The sequence below is a fragment of the Arachis ipaensis genome, chromosome B03 (genome assembly GCF_000816755.2).
Source record: "Arachis ipaensis cultivar K30076 chromosome B03, Araip1.1, whole genome shotgun sequence".
Classification (NCBI taxonomy): domain Eukaryota; kingdom Viridiplantae; phylum Streptophyta; class Magnoliopsida; order Fabales; family Fabaceae; genus Arachis; species Arachis ipaensis.
In genome coordinates, this window is record NC_029787.2 from 20,606,211 (window position 1) to 20,623,311 (window position 17,101).

The 17,101-nt window shown below is 39.3% G+C and overlaps 1 long non-coding RNA gene across 1 annotated transcript; it reads right to left on the minus strand.

Annotated features, from left to right (window-relative positions):
- Nucleotides 1,331–3,893, minus strand: LOC110269592. Its single transcript, XR_002358366.1, has 3 exons — nucleotides 3,813–3,893; nucleotides 3,589–3,703; nucleotides 1,331–1,427 (listed from the first exon to the last, which is right to left on the minus strand). It is a non-coding gene; the product is annotated as an uncharacterized LOC110269592 (long non-coding RNA).

A 17,101-nucleotide genomic window follows, 5' to 3' on the forward strand; every position in this document is an offset into this window, starting at 1 on the left:
AATGATTGTATATTTTTTCAAAAATACAATATCACGAGTCAAGACTTTATATATAATTAATGAGATTATCCTAACTTTAAAAATGGTCTAAATTCTTTTTATTAATGCATACATGATACTAAAACTTTAAATATATTAGATCTATATAAATATCATAACATTATTTTTAGGAATAATTTTCATTTTAAAAATTTTAATTTCAAATTGCTTACCTGGTGATAATATAATGTATATTTTACAAGGGACAATTATTTATAAAATTAACAATAGGTTATTACTAGCAATTAAACCCATAACTTTATAGCTATGTGCAACTATTTAATGTTATGTATGTCTATTTTTTTTTTATTGTACGAAAATAATATTCATTTATCATGTATATGTTTGGGGTTTATTAATATTTAAATATAGTAAGAAAAATCTGAATTTAAATACAAATATAAAACACAATTTTTTGAATTTATCTTTTTATCTTTAAAATTAATTTAACCTGTACATAGGATGGCAACGGGTTTCCGTGGAGGCGGGAACATGCCCCCTGCCTCCTGCCTCCAGAAACCCTCCCCCGTCCCTCCCCCGTTCCACCAGATATTAGGATATCCGCGGAGTTTGGAGGAATTGAGGAAACAAATAAGAAAAAATTTTGAAAAGAAAAAAAATCCAGTAAACAACAACAATTTTCCAAAAATTTCAGTATTATGATCCAATTTTACAATAAAAAAATTAAGAATCCAAACTCTAATTCCAATTTTACAGCAATAGAATCTAACTCTAATCTAAATTTATCAATCAACAAAATTCAAACCTTAAACATAAACCCAATTTCACATTAACAGAATCAAAACCCTAAATCTAAACCCAATTCACATTAACAGAATTTAAACCCTAACTCCAGTGTCCCCAATTTCATAGCAATTTCATCAATTAAACATCAAAATATATGTTAAAACCAATTTAATCAATTAACAAAAACATCCAACTTATTGCAAGGTGGTCGGCCTCGGCCTCGGAGACGGAGCACAGTCGTCATTGTCTTTGTAACACCCTAACTATCAAAATGTCACGCTTCCGGCTGCGCCACTCTAATAGCTCGAGTATTACCATGACTTTTATAATATTTAAGACTAAAATATGAGCCTGTTTAAAACTTAAAACCGCATAACACTTCGATAACTCTTTTTCGTGAAAACCTAAACATACATGCACATACAATTCAGATATAACCTTAAGATATATATATATATATACATATACATAACACTAGTTTGCAATTATACATATCATAATTTCCTATCCCTCTTACAAGCTTCATAAAGATAAATGTGAGGAAAAAAATAATAGCTACGGTGATACAAAAAGACCGAATAAACAGAAAATAAACATAACTCTCCTGAAGCTTCGTCTTCCATATCCTGAAAAGGAATAACCTGTAGGGGAGTGAGAACGTCATCCTCGCTTGTTCTCACTATAGGATTATAGAATTTGCTATAACAAGATACGTAAAGATAAGATCATTCTTAGAGTTCAGTGATCATTGCTCGTCTTATGAGTCTTTCCAAAAACCATAGGTTCACATTCGTAATCCAGAAAATTCCTTTTTTTTTTTGAAAACTTGCTAAATTTCTCAAATATTCTAAAACAAAACCTTTTCCCTTTCTCAAAGAAAATGTCTGAAAAGTTTTTCCTAGACCGCAACCATGAAAGCAGTTACCTACGCGGTATAAATGATCATCTCGTTCCAAGCATAGGTTCATTAAGTCTATACTGAACCGATCAGATACTTTATACAGAACTAGAACTCAATATACCAATCACGACCTCAAGCCCATCCAATCCAACACGGCCCCCGGCCCAAACAGCTCAATCAGCAACCAACTCATCACAAACCAATCAATTCAAACACAATCACAATTAATATGGTTCAAGCACAATCTAGAGCAATTACAACAAGTATAACAGTTAGCAGTTAACATAAGTATTCACATAGGCAAACCAAATACAATATGCACACCCAAACAATATCACATAGATGCAAATGATGAATGCCTGTCCTACTGGCTGTGATATCACATTGTCGGTTCAATTGCCAACCCGACACATTCCCATGGGAATGTTGCCCTTCGGTCACGTATAAATGGGAACCTTCTGGGATAACGTGCCCGCCACACGGTCCAGGATGTTAGTGCCTGCACACTCCTGTGATCCGAAAGGATGTGAGTGGGATACTTTGCCTCCGACCTCACATCTACACGTAAGCGGGATTAACCACCGTCCTTACGCGGGCGCCGCAACCTCGACAAGCAGGATTAACCACCATCCTTGCCAGGCGCAAGCGACTTATCAACAATCTCGTCATTTATCAAATCTCTCAGCATAAGCGGGACGAACCCGACCCTTATGCCTACAACCAATAACTCATCAATCTTGATGATATCCACAATCAATAAGGCTCAATAACTGATTTCAAATTCATTCTTGGCCCATTTTCTTTTAAATAACAAACGTATTCAATTCACAGCTAGCCAAGAATCACTTTTCAAAATGGAGCCACTTTTCACATCTTTCCAACACTTCCAAAGATCTCAAAACCATGCCAAGTTCAAAATCTCTTTGAAAGACTCAAAATCATTCATTTCTAAATCAAGATTTGGTCGTAAGATTCCTCAGCGGAGTTTCAAGACTTCAGGGGAGAATAACCTAACTCATTTCTTAAATTCCTTGAAAACCTCCGAAACTTTAACTTCTTGAGTTGAATAAATAGAATAGGGTTTAAACCCAAAACCAAATCGTGTTTCCAATTATTCCGCACCAATTTCAAAACCAAACAAACTTAAGCCAAAACCAAATCATTTTTAAACCGAAAACCAATTTCAGTTTCATTCTTAAATCTGTTTTCAAGGGCTCGGGAAGTGTTTCAATTTTAATAAATCAAAGTTTCAGAAAATACTTCAAGCTCTTCCTAAATGTCGTAAGGTGAAATAGATTAATTGAAAACCACGTTTATTTTAAACCCATTAAAACCCCCTCCAAAATCTGTTTACGTAAATCAATTTCCAAAACATAAAAATTTCATATTTAAATTGATTTTTAAGGCATAATTCCTTTCTTAATAATTACATCCAAGATATAGAGATTTTCCTACTAAGGCAAGTTCAAACATAATTTATTTCTCAAATCTTTAAGTCAAAGCATAATTCATTCTTTTCCAAAATAACAATTCCAATCAAAATCTCAGATTTTCTAGAAATTTCGGCAACATCTCCCCTAAAACTTGGACTTTGCCACCCTTTTCGGGTCCCAACAAAACCAATCATCAATCCTTTCTGACAGGTTCAAGACTAAATTAGTTTTCAATAAAACAAAACTCAACTTTCAAATTATCAAAAATCATTCAAATCAACCAATCCATAAATCTCCAATTTATCAAAATCAGACATTGTTACAATCAAACAAGCACCCATATTCATTCAAGATAAAACCAGACAATTCATAAGACTCACATAACCACCAGAAATACATTTTGTATAGCATATCTATTTATAACAACTTCCACTTTAAAATGAATCAGTTTGTATAAAAAGCCCCTACCTCGATACGTTGAAATCACAACCCAAACTCGCTAACTGACTCCTTTCGTATTGACCCGAATCGACTGCAGTCAAAACCTCAGCTCCAACCCGCTTTCTCAGCAACCACAACCACTCTAATCGCAACATATAATAGCCGAGATTAACTCTCATAACAACGAATGCTACAACACCTCAACGTATAATGGAGCAGTAACTAGAGGGCTTTCAGATCGAGACGCTTACCGAACGAAGAAGGAACGGCTGAACCGAAAGAGCGGCGGTCTCTGAACCGGCTTGGCGGCAGCCCGGCAGCCACCTCAAACAGCAGCGGCTACTGGATTCCGACAACAACAACTGAAATTAACATGCAACGACAATGAAGCTTCCGGAAACCCAAAGGAAATGAAGACCAACTTAAACCCTTACCGGCCGTGGCGTTCCCGGCGGCAGCAGCGGCAGCATGGAACTCCGGTGACGCAACAGTAGTGCAAGAACGACAACGGCGAGGCCAGCAACGCGGCGGCGACAGCAGCTCCGCGGCGGTTCTCCCTCTCTTCTTTGCGAACGGCGACTGGCAGCAGGGAGGGTGGATGGCGGCGGCGCAAGCAATGGGACGCGGCGGCGAACTCCTTCCCGTGGTGACTCCCTCTCGAGTCTTCTCTCTCTGCCCGATCTCTCTCTCTCGTCGTGCTCGCCGGCAGAGGCAAGATGGCGACGACAAAACCCAGGCGGTAGCTCTCCGGCGCGGATCTTGGCTCGCGCTCGCCTCTTCTCTCTCCTCCATGGTTGGTGATGGTGGCGACGGGAAGAAGCTCGATGGCGTCTTCTTCCTTCCCGCAAGCTTTCTCCCTCAGCGCGACGGCGTGGTGACCTAACGGCAAGACGGCGCAACTCTGGAGCGGCTCCTCCCTCTCCTGGCGACAGCAACGGCGACGGCGCTCCTCGCCGGCACCGCACCATCCCTCTTTCCCGATTCCTCACTCTCTCTCCGTTTCGACCTCCTGGCGGCGTCACGACAGCGGCGACGGTGGCAGTGACGCCCACCGACGCCACCTCCTTTCCTTCCTCCTCTCTTTCCCCTCCAGTCCTCCCCCTCTTCTCTTTTTCCCTTTCTATCTCTTCCTTTCTTCAGTTTGTTTGCAGCTACTGCTGCTGTTGTTAGGGTTAGGTGCACTAGTGTGCACCGGGTCAGGGGAACCGGGTAACCGGGTAGGGTTTCCAGGGTTAGGATTGTGTGTGTTGAGTTTTAGGATTAGGGTAAAATTAGGTACAAGGGTAATTTTGTAATTTCAAATAAAATAGGGATAATATGGTAATTGAAAATAAATTCTAATCCAACAATAATAATATATATAAAATACTATTTGATCATCCATTTTGCAAATTATTTTTTAATAAAATATTAAAATCCAAAAATTAGGAATAATATACTAATATTTTTTTATTTTCCAAAATAGTAGTATCAATATTTTAAAATATTAATTATTTAGTCCAAATCATATAAAAATCCTTATTATTTCACAACTACCAACTTTACAATTTAAATATATAAAATAACTCAATAATTATAAAATTAGATAAAATCTTAATTTAAATAGCCCAAACTCATTATTTTTAGATTTCTAGAACTTTAAGTTGTAAATAGAGAAATACTCCATAAGCATAGAGTTTGGATAAAAACCTTAATTTATTTCAAATCCAATTAATCAAAACTACCTTTAATTACCTTCAATAAGATAATTTATGAAATTAAAAATATAAATAAATATATGATTTGAGATTAGTTCAAAATAGGACTTCTCAAAAGTCTTGGGTCTTACATTCCACCCACCTTATAAAAATTTTCGTCCTCAAACATTAAAGTAATACATAATATAGTACATAGCCTTAAATACCTTTTAGAAAAGTAAGAGATCTTAACACATATATATACATAAGTTCAAATACCTGATATCCATAAGATTTAAATGTAAAGGTAAGGTATAGTGTAAGGTGAAGGATACAAGATAGGCTCAATGCAAAAGGTTATATGGTTTCAAAATCTTACAAAAGCTTGGAGAAACAATATAAGGTGCAAGTCAAGATAGGCGTTAACAAAGCAGAGCTATAGTTAATGTGGCAAAAGGCTACAAGACAAGTTGGTATTAAAACAACGGATATAACATTTCCTCACAGATCTCTTACCCCTTCGAAACTCCCACTTCCCAACTCCATAACCGGTCACAAACCTAACATCCGCAGACTCTTCCACGAGAAACAAAACTCCCACAACTTCTCATAACGTTGCACTCTTACCACTTCACCTTCCGTATCCACGAACAGGCCTTAAAGAACTACACATCGCATTACTATACCTAAAGATCGCACGTGACATCAAAACAATTCTCGAGTTTACTCAGAAAGGTAAAAGACTTTGAAATAGAAGGACAAACAACAAGGATAATCTCCGCAAGAGTTCTGAAAGAATTGTTGAATCTACAAGTAAACAAGGATGTACAATCGATGAAGAGTATTGGAAAGAAATTCAGTTTAACAACCTCAAAGATGACTCCTGAATCAGAGACAACTGATAGGAACACAAAAGGATAAGCAAGACAGTAATTTGGAACTAAATCAAGCTGAGTTAACAAGTATAAAATCATAGAAGAAGGTCAACTAAAGCTAGTGATGGCACTCTCAAGATTTAAAATTTTTGATCAAGTTCACATAATACATTTTAATATAGAGAATGAAAAACTGAAAGAAGATCACCTCCTGTGCTAAAAGAAAAGTATGTAACTCGCAGTTCACAAAAGGGTAACATAAACATATATCAAAACTGCAATATGGTTAAAAGAAAACTAAATTACGTTTTGTCCAAATAGTTTCCAAGTAAAAGATAGAATAGGTGAGGGTTGAAAATTGAAAGTCAATTGGGTTAAGGCCAAAACAACCTTTTGAAAATCCTGAAAGACATTTAGGTACTCGATCAGCTAAAAGTATACACTGATATTGTGGCAGGGTTGTAAGAAAATCAAACGTTTGTTCAAGAAATCTCAAAGTCTAAATTCAAACAAGTGTGTATAAAATTTTATAGCAAATATGGAACAAGTTAAACTTTATTTAGAAAAGGAAACCCTGAGGTAAAAATTTACTTATCAGTCGGTTTCAAAAACTTTATTTAAAATAATGCATGTCAACTCCAAAATAACTTTTCCAATTTAAAGGATAGCTATGGATGCAATTTTTAAGCGAGAAGAATTGATTTAAGTTTCTTAAGAGAATCCAAAACTTGCTTCAAAAGTTCACATCAAAACTCTAAGAATACACTTGAAATTGCCATCACATAAGAATATTCAAGAGTATTAAGATGTACTTAAAAGGGAATTAGACCAAACAAGAAAGGATCTCAAGTCAAGGGAGTTCAAACAAGATCCACGAAGCATGGGATACCAAACAAGCTTTCCATTGGTTCAAAATGATGCAACACTCGTCAGGAAAAACAACTCAATCAACAGAGAATTTTCAAGAAAGAACCTTTGACTATTTTTTTATTTTTTTACACTTAAAATATTATTAAATATACTTTTCTTAAATAATAAAAAAAAATAATACAACATATATGATAATTATTAGTTGAAATAAAACATAAAAAAATATTTATTTATTTATTTTTGCAGATCCGCAGATATGCAGATATCTGCATGAAATTCACAATATGATCCTATTAGTGTGTGGATTGGATCAATATCCGCAATTTTTGGATCAGATTCAGATAAATACTGCAGATATGCGTATCAGATCTGATCTATGAACACCCCTAAATGTTTGAAAGTATGGCTAAAAATATATTGTTGGATTATTGTAAAGACTAAAGAAACTGAACTGATGGCTGAAAGTGCTGGTCAATTTGATTATTCAATTTGGGGAGTAAAGTCCATTTTCAGTAATCCTGCGAATATTACTAGAGTGAACCAAACTCTCATCTCTATTATTCCTAAGATACCTTCTCCTAAAAATTTTGCTCATTTTAGATCGATTAATTTGTGTAGTGTTTGTTATTAGATCGTCACTAAACTTATTGCTGAAAGGATAAAGCCCCATTTGAACTATATTATGTCTAACACTCAATCTAGTTTTGCTCCAAGTAGGGTCAATGCAGACCACATTCTGGTTGCCCAGGAGGTTGTTCACATTATAAGGACAAGAAAAAGCGGCAAAGGATTAATGACTATTAAAATAGATTTGAAGAAAGCTTATGATAGGCTCAGTTGGAACTTCATCATCGAGACCCTCAAAGATGTTGGTTTCCCGGATAACATGATTAACGTTATTCAGTACTGCATCATGACCCCATCGATGAACCTCCTCTGAAATGGCTCTCCATCAGAACAACTCACCCCCTCTAGAGGATTAAGACAAGGAGACCCCCTTTCTCTCTATCTCTTTGTATTGTGCATTGAGTGTCTTTCTCATCTTATATGCTCGCTTATTGAGAGTAAAATATGGAAACTGATAAGATTATCTAGAGACGGTCCTGACTTATTTCACCTTTGTTTTGCAGATGATCTGCTTATTTTTGCTCAAGCAAGCAAGGACCAAGTAGAAGTCATAATAAAAGCGATTGGTATTTTTTGCGAGGTTTCAGGTCAAAGAATGAATCTAAAAAAATCTTGCATTTACTTTTCAAAGAACGTGAATCTTACTGTGAAAGAAGACCTCAACAACGCACTTAGAATCCCATTGACCAACAACTTAGGAAAGTACCTTTGGTACCTTTTATCCATGAAAAGTGTGAGAAACAACATTTTCAGCCTATCATTGATAAAATGCAAGCTAAGTTGTCAAGTTGGAAAATGAAGCTCTATCTCTAGCATGGAGGTGCACCTTTGTTCAATCAATTCTCTTTACGATAACTAGCTACACTATGCAAACTATGAAGATTTCTAAAGAAGTTTGTAACAAGATTGACAAAACTGCAGAGACTTTATTTGGGGCTCTAGTAATAAAGATAGGAAGATCCATCTTGTCAGTTGGGATACTACATGTAAGCCTAAGAAAAATGGAGGTCTGGGTATGAGAAAAAGCTCATGTCACTAATAGTCTTTTCCATATGAAACTGGCCTGGGGTCTTCTTAATAAGGACTAAGCATTATGGGTGAAGATTATGAAAGAGAAGTATGACTGTGGGAACTATCTTATCCTAAAAGTGGTGCAAAGAAGCAACTTCTTGAATGCTTGGAGAGCTATAGCTAAAGTCTAGAATCAGTTTATGTAGCATATTGTTTGGAGAATTGGTGATAGGTTGATGGCAAAGATATCAACTTTTGGTCAACACATTGGGTACCAGGGATTTGCAATCTCAGCGAAGTGGCTATCACTACTCTGGATGAGAATATCAAGAACAAAATTGTAATAGAATTTTCTAGGGAGGATGGCTCTTGGAATTGGGAGATGATTTCTCAATACCTCCCGAAAGATGTTATTGATCATATACGTACTTTGAAAGCCCCTAATAGCTCTTTGGGACCATATTTCCTTAGTTGGCTCCGTGAGCCGGAGGGAGTATTCTCTATTAAATCAAAGACTAGAGTCTGTTGTAACACTACTCCTAGTTTCGAAGTCTGTTGTAACACTAGAGTCCCTCAAAGACTTAAATCTTTTGCTTGGCTCCTAACTCACAATGCTCTATTAACTAATGCTAATAGATTAAGAAGAGGTCCTACCGACAATGGATGTTGCCCTAGATGCCCAGACTGTGAGGAAAATCTGCTCCATATTGTGGGATTGCCCTTATGCCCGCAGTATCTGGACTAGCAGTAACAACAATAGCTTTCAGGAGAACTTTTTCAATCTTTCCTTTTCAAAATGGTTGAAAGACAACTTGCTCAAAACTACTCTCTCCATAAGTGGAACTTCGTAGCCCACTCAATTTTTAATAGAGAAAAAATTCCTGACCATCAGATTTCTTCCATGGTCAATGTTATTGCAAAGCAATATGATGAGATTATTCGCTGTACGGAGTTATCTTAAAAAATTCTAAAACCTACCCAATCCCGCTTAATTGATTGGAAACACCCTGATGAAGGTTGGTTTAAGCTCAACGTGGATGGCTCAGTCACTCAACCTAATAGCTCAGGTAGCTGCGGCGGCCTCGTTCGAGACTCCAACAGTATGGTGGTCACTGGGTTTATGCTGAAAATTGGAAAAGCCACTATCACAACTGCAGAAATGTGAGTTTTATACACAGGTATCAAGTTGGTAATTGAGCATGGACTAAGGAAACTGGTGATAGAGTCAAACTCTACTTGTACCTTGAAGCTTTTGGAGAACCCTTGCAATTCCAAACATGGTAGCTCCTCCCTTATCAGAGCTATCAAAGATCTTCAAACTTGGTCGGATAACTTCGTTTTCAACCATGTCTTCCATGAGGCCAATTTTTGCATTGACGCCTTGCCCAAGCACACCCAACATCTCTCAAGGGGTCTCCATCGTTTTGAAGCTCCCTTTGCGTTCCTCGACCCTTTCTTGGATGCAGATAGAAGAGAATGGCAATTTGCTAGAATTAGAAATGTTTAGTTTCCTTTTGTGTTTTGGGCCTTAAGCCCCTTTTAACTATCAAAAAAATAAAATAAAATAATTGTTTCTAACCAACTTAGATTGGTTGAGTAGTCAACTCACTCGTCCGTTTAAGCAAGTGCCGGATGATCGAATCACACCTTGTGCATACAACAATTCATTGGCCAACGGTAGACCCTTAAATGGAACTCAGATCCGTGACGGATTAGTTCTTAGCCTGTCGGATTGGGGGATACTGTAGAAATAAAAAAATTATTGTTTCCTAAACTCAACAAGAATGACTATAATATTAAATTTAACGTTCAGGACCATTTTTAATTAAAAAAAAAAGTTAAAAACGACTTCGATTTTTACTCAAAATCATAAGAATCAATCAGCACTTATTCCTAATTAATTATTGTTATTTTTTCTTATTTTGATTGATATAATTAATTCTAATTAACATATGTTGTTTCAAATGGAGTCATTAGCAATAAACCAAAACTTATAGAAAAAGAATAAATTAAGGCAACAATTAAATGATATGCAGCGAAATAGGGTACTAAAGAGCTTTTTTTTTTTGTGATTACTAAAGAGCTTTTATTTTAAGGGTTTAGTTAATATGTAAATGGTTACCCCAATGAAGATTTTATGATTGTCATGAAAATATTTTATTTTGACTATTGGATGATAAGTTGTAGAGCTTGATTTTTATATATTATAAAAATATCTTTATTTAAAGTGTGGCTAAACAAATAAGTCACACTTTTTTTTTGAAAACAAAAGAGCTCAGAACAATAAGATGGAGCATATAGTGTCAAATAATCACATGACTAAACAGGCAACTCCACGAAAAAACCAAAAACCAAAAGAAAGAAATTCCGCATGTCATCTCTGGCATAGCCATCAACAACACTAGGACTGGGCACCTCTCCACTCATCGCAGCTCAACATGGTCATGTGGATGATGTCGTCTATGCCTTTGCTTTGATTCTAAAATATCATTCTATTCCTTTCCAACTAAATGTGCCAAATGATCGCACAGAAGCATCTCAAATGCTGCTTTTGCTCCTCTTTCCTACGCGACTCATCTGTTCAACTTAGGAAATGGTCCTTCATCAATCCCGGAAAGGACCAGAGCCGGCCAAACACAGATAACCATGCACTCCACACCTGCCAAGCAAAATCACAGCAAAGAAATAAGTGATGGACCTGCTCAACATCCTCAGAGCATAATACACAACTCTTATCATTTTGGCTAATAATCCCGAATCGACAGAGCCGTTCCTTAGTATTCACCCTGCCTACCAGGACAAACCAAGCAAACAGCTCCACTCTTGGAGGAACCAAACCTTTCCAGATGGACTTCGTAAAATTGTAGTTAGTTACATCTTCTGGTAGCATTCCTTCTTGTAATACCTGCACAAAGGAGTTAGTCGAAAAAATACAAAATCTATCATATTTCCACACAACTCTATCCTCCCTATTATTCACTAGCCTGACCGGTCTCAACACCTCATGTAACTGACTCAGAAGGTCTAACTCCCACTGAAAAAGCTCTTGCCTCCATTGGAAGTTCCAAACCCACTCTAACCCATCCCAAAATCCACAATCCCTAATAGATGAATCACATTGGTTTGAAACAGAGAAGAGCCTGGGAAACCGATCTTTCAAGGATCCACAATGTAACCAAACATCCTCCCAAAATCGAGTCCGTTGTCCATCACCCAATTCCATAGCCAAGCCTGTAATCATCTTATCCCTTATATGCTGCTCCTTAATTTGTAGATGACAAATATCCTTCCATGGGTCTCCTTTAGAAGGCATCACTTGAGTGGACAGTAACACATCTGGCCTCAAATCATTGCAGGAACAGACCACTTTCTTTCACAATGGGCACTCTTCCTTAGAAAAACGCCATCACCACTTAAACAACAGTGCAGTGTTTCTAATCATAGCATCTCCAATCCCCAACCCACCTAGCTTCTTAGGGGCCTGCACTAACTCCCATCTCACCAATGCCATACCATTGCTCCCATCCTCCTTACTCTATAGAAATCTTCTCTGTAAAGAAATCAACTTCTTAGCAAGTGCCTGCAGCATATTATATAAGCTCAAATAATACACTGGCAAGCTGTTCAAGATTGATTTGATGAGCACCAACTTCCCCGCTTTGCTTAGCACCTTGGCTTTCCAAAGGCTTAGTTTCTCTTCCACCTTGTCGATGATAGGCTTCCAGGTCTTAACCAGCTTTGGATTAGCTCCTAATGGGACTCCAAGGTATTTAATAGGGAGAGTATCTTCCTTACAACCCCACATCCTACACATACTTTGTACCCACTGCTCTTCACAATTGATTGAAATCAAACTGGACTTTTCGAAGTTGATACTAAGCCCTGACATCAACTCAAACCATCGCAGCAGCCACTTGTAATTCTTCATAGTCTCCTCTTCTAGTGGGAAAAACAGAATGGTATCATCAGCAAACTGGAGGTGTGATAGCTCCACCCGGTCTCGACCAACTACCAAAGGAGAAATATGTCCGTTCCTGATTGCTTCACCAACCATTCGATGCAGAACATCCACAACCAGCACAAACAAGAAAGGAGAAAGCGAAACACCTTGTCTCAAGCCCCTCTCCATTTTAAATGGTTTTGATGGTGAACCATTAATCAAGACCGACATAGAAGATGTGGTCACACACTCCATAACCCATGCCCGCCACCTGTGCCCAAACCCCATCTTTTGCAGCACAATATCCACAAAGCTCCACTTGACTCTGTCATATGCTTTTTGGAAATCTAACTTGATGATGACTGCCTCCTTTTTCCTCCTTTTAAGCCAGTGCACTGTTTCATACGCTATGAGGGCCCCATCATGAATTTTTCTGCCCTTCACAAAGGCACTCTGAGTCTCCCCTACCAACCCTGACATCACTGCTCTCATCCTCCTAACTAATACCTTCGAAATGACCTTGTACACACAGCCAACCATACTAATCGGTCTGAGATCTTTAATCTCCTTCGCACCAACAAACTTAGGAGCCAGCGCAACCCATGTGATATTGGAATCTGTCGGTAGCTTGGACGTCTGAAAAAACCCCATCACAGCAGCCGTAAACTCAGCCCCCATTTCATCCCAGCACCTCTTAATGAAATTCATATTGTACCCATCACAGCCTGGCGCCTTTGAGGACTCACAATCCCACACTGCCTCTCTAATTTCCTCCGCTGATGGCATTACCTCTAAGGTGATAGATTCTTCCTCATCTATCCTTTCCAAGAGACCATCTCTGAACCCCAACAAAGGAGAGCTCTCCTGGTGATACAGATCCTTATAAAATTCTCTAATAGCTATTTTTATTCGAGCTTGGTTCCTTACCAGTCTACCATTCATAATCAGTGTATCAATCCGATTATTCCTCCTTCTTGCCGACGCTATATTGTGGAAGTACCTTGTATTTCTGTCCATTTCATTAGCTTGCCGAGACCGAGACATTTGCTTTTAGTGGATTTCTTTCCTCGCATACCACTTCTCACAGCAAGTAACTAACGCCTTTCTTCTAGCTTCGATAGTTCCATCATACACTCCATTACTTATCAAATCATCCACCTTTTTTATCTCTTCCTCAAATTTCAAGATCTTCTTGTCCATTTCAATGAAGTTGGCCTTATGCCACCTTCCCAAAGGACCCGTTAGTGCCTTCAATTTATCTGTGAACTGCAACTCCCCTAGATCTCTCCATTCCTCCTTAACCATTCTAAGAAAGCCGTCATGTGTAAACCACGAATCAAGGCTCCGAAAAGGCCTAGGACCACCCCTCATCATTTTATCTTCCACAATAATATGACAGTGATCTGACAGGCCTCTAGGATTGCCTCTTAACCGAGTATTAAGAAACTCTTCCTACCATTCTATGCTAACCATCGCTCTATCAATTCGACTGCATGAACGGCCTCGGAACCACATAAACTTGCGATCTGTAATCGGCAGATCCACTAAGTGCATGTTTTGGATCCAAATCTTGAATTCTTCTACAGACAGAGGTAAACTAATGCCCTTCCATTCCTCCACATTCACTATCTCATTAAATTCCCCCATGAAACAGTATGAGACCTGACACAACCCAGCAATATAACTCAACTCCTCCCACACATGGCTCTTCTCTTCTCTGCTATGTGTACCATAGACCAAGAAAAAAACACAGTTGAAATTGTTTTTTAGCAAGACATCTTCCACACATAACCACCTTTCCCCCTTATAGCAGTTATTCATTTTAAAAAATATTTCATCCCATATCATCAAGAGACCACTAGATGCACCATCTGACCCTACATATTCCTATCCAGCCCCAACACACCCCCAAATCCTTCCAACGTCAATTCTCGTCACAACCTGTCTTTTAGTCTCAATCAAACCTATCATACTCAAGTTATGTTTATTTTTTAAATCCTTCACCATTCTCATCTTCCCGTCACCCCGCAATCCTCTAATGTTCCAAGAACTGAAAGTCATTTAGAACTATTAGTACACACCTATTTTTTAGTTTTGGGTCTGCAACGCCTCATCTTCGCCTTCTATTTCACCAATTTCCTCCTCTGTGCTATTTCTTCATTTTGTGCCGGGAGAATCGCCATTATGTCGTCCTCCTCATTATACAACACAGCACCTGATTCCTTTGCCATCTCCCAAGTCAGCTTATTTTCCAGCATCTGATCCTCTAAGCACTGTCACAGTCACCCTGCCCGGGTTCGGAACCTCCACAACCTTCCACAGCCCATCCAATAGCCCCACAACCTCTACTGTGGTCCAGCACGTTCCCTCGACTACCCCCCAGGCCAACATCATTGCCGTCTTGTTCCCCGAAATCTGCTGTCATATCACTCTCTGCGGGTAGGGCCGACTGCAGCTCGCCCTCCACCACAGCATCGTGCACCTCTCCAATCACCCCATCTTCCACGACCCTCCGATCCACACCGCCACATGCGCCATCGTCCACAACCCGACCTAGGAAGACGGCTTCCCCACCGACAAGGCCAGCCTCATCATTGTCGCCCTCTCCAACACCTCCAACGGATCGGGCATGGCCATTCCCACCGCGTCCCAGGCGCGTTCTGCGATCCCTACCGTTGCGGTCTCCGCCGCGGGTCCCGGCGTCCCCTTCAAGGGAGCTCGTCCCAACTAGGTCTCGATGTTGCTGCGCATGCGGAAGAAGAAGCTTCGGACTCCCCTTCCGAACCGGGTCGTGTCCAGCAGCCAGAGGAACGAGGCCCAGAGTGGATCCTACGTCGTGTCCAGCAGCCAGAGGAGTGAGGCCCAAAGTGGGTCCAACCTCCACTTCCAAGGTGGTTTTTTTCATAGGCCTAGCGCTTAGGACATCCTTCTTTTTTTGCTTCCCCTTGTTAGTAGCCCTTTTCAGCCCATCAGCCCTTTTTAGCCCATAACACAAAGCACGGTAATCACAAGTAACCGTTCTATCTGAGTCAGCCTCATAGCTAGCACTGTAATCACCTCCAAAATCAAGTATTCCTTGATTGATGCCATTAACGGAATGATTCGTTACTGGTTTTCCGCGATTAGGATTGGCTTTGCAATTAACCCATTCATTCAAAATATCATCGAAAATGACTAATCTGTACTTATCCTCTTCCTCTTCCCGTCGCACCACCATCATCAACCCTTCATCATGGCCGTCCGCCTTTGATTGGTCCGGCTGCCTTCTCTGCCATGTACTCTTCATTGTACTCTGATTTGTTATATCATGGTTCCAGATCTCCCAGTTGGTGCTTTCGTTATCAATAAAAACTCCTTTACACTGTATGTTACACTTTTCATGACCAAAACGTCATATCCCCCCGAACCAACAGTGATATGAATCCTTTCTTGAATCACTTCCATGACATATGTATCAATCTGCACTCGACCTGCTATGAACGTACTGCACAATTCTGTTCCCTTTGCACACCTAACAACTGCTCCCCACTAACCTCCTATCATTTTGAAGGTGTCAACAGACCATGCAGACAACGGAACACCGAAGCATTCGAGCCATACTCTACGGGTTTCACTACGCTCCGATTCCTTCCACTTCCATACTCTGTGACAAGCTTGCAAAAGGGTATTCAACTTAAAGGTATACGTCTCATCCGCATGCACAACACTGTCAAAAGTCAGAAGTGCCTTGCAAGCTCCCATTTCCCGAATTTGAATGACAAAAGGAATGGAAATTGCTACCACTTCCTTCAAAGAGATGAAATCAATAGACTTCGTCATCACCCCTACAAGACTTCTCTGCAGCCATTCCAAATTTTCTGGCGCCACTACAGCTTCCACTTTCTTTATCTCGCCATTCCCAACCATTCGCTTCATGGTTTCCTTCATCCGTAATTCACGTGCAGTCAACAATGAGCAATCGTCATCGATTTCCCCACGTGGCTCCGGATTTTGTTGGTTTAGCCTAGCGTCACCTCGTCGTCTGTTTCCCACATCCGTGGCTCCAGAGGTTCTTCTGAATTTTGCCTCTTGCACCAAGATAATCTTACCTCTCAGTCTCAGCCGATTCATTTCTGCTATAGCTTTCAAAGCCCCTCCTTTCGTCGTGTAACGTATGAACGCAAACAAGTAAATGTCACCGTTTTTTTGTTTCTGGGAGAGATAGATATCGTTGATACGCCCAGTCCAGTTGAACAATTGAAACAACTCTCTCTTTGAAATGTCTTATGGGAGATGATCCACAAAAACGGAGAAAGATTCATGTTCCAATCGTCGATACTCTTTCCTGTTCCAAACTCTAGGATCCTTGCCATGTTCGTTAGACCTACCCGTCCGTGTGTTTTCCCCTCTCACTCTCTCTCTCTCTCTCTCTCTCTCTCACTCTATCTCTCATTTTTAAATTAACAAATAAGTCACACTTTTTAAATAAAGATCATCATAAAAAGATATTTTTGACATCTTCATTGAAGTAGTTGCCTAATATGTATCCTAAAGACACATAA